This window comes from Pyxicephalus adspersus, chromosome 1, assembly GCF_032062135.1.
Source record: "Pyxicephalus adspersus chromosome 1, UCB_Pads_2.0, whole genome shotgun sequence".
In the NCBI taxonomy this organism is placed as follows: Eukaryota; Metazoa; Chordata; class Amphibia; order Anura; family Pyxicephalidae; genus Pyxicephalus; species Pyxicephalus adspersus.
The window spans coordinates 95,403,119-95,403,709 of NC_092858.1; positions in this window are offsets into that span (position 1 = coordinate 95,403,119).

Genomic DNA, 591 nt, shown 5'->3' on the forward strand with positions numbered 1-591 from the left:
TGCATTTAGCTGGATTTGAGCAAACAGTATGTCTCTGAACACCTCAGAATTCATTGGGCTGCTTCTGTCCTGTGTCACATCATGGATAAACAGTAGTGTCCCAGTGCCAATGGCAGTTATGCACGCCCAAGCCATCACACTGCCTCTGTCATGTTTTACAGACGATGAGGTTTGCTTTGGATCATGAGCTGTTCCACGTCTTCTCCATACTTTTTTCTTGCCATCATTCTGGTAATGGTCCATCTTGGTTTCATCTGTCCAAAAAAGGTTTTTCCAGAACTGTGCTGGCTTTTTTACATGTTTTTCAGCTAAGTCCAATCTAGCCTTTCTTTTCTTGAGGTTTATGAATGGCTTGCACCTTGCAGCGCACCCTCTGTATTTACTTTCATGCAGTCTTCTCTTTATGGTAGACTTGGATATCAATACACCTACCTCCTGGAGAGTGTTATTCACTTGGTTGGCTGTTGTGGTGGGGTTTCTCTTCACCATGGAAATCATTCTGCGATCATCCACCACTGTTGTCTCCTGTGGACGTCCAGGTCTTTTGGCGTTGCTGAGTTCACCGGTGCTTTGTTTCTTTCTCATGTTGTA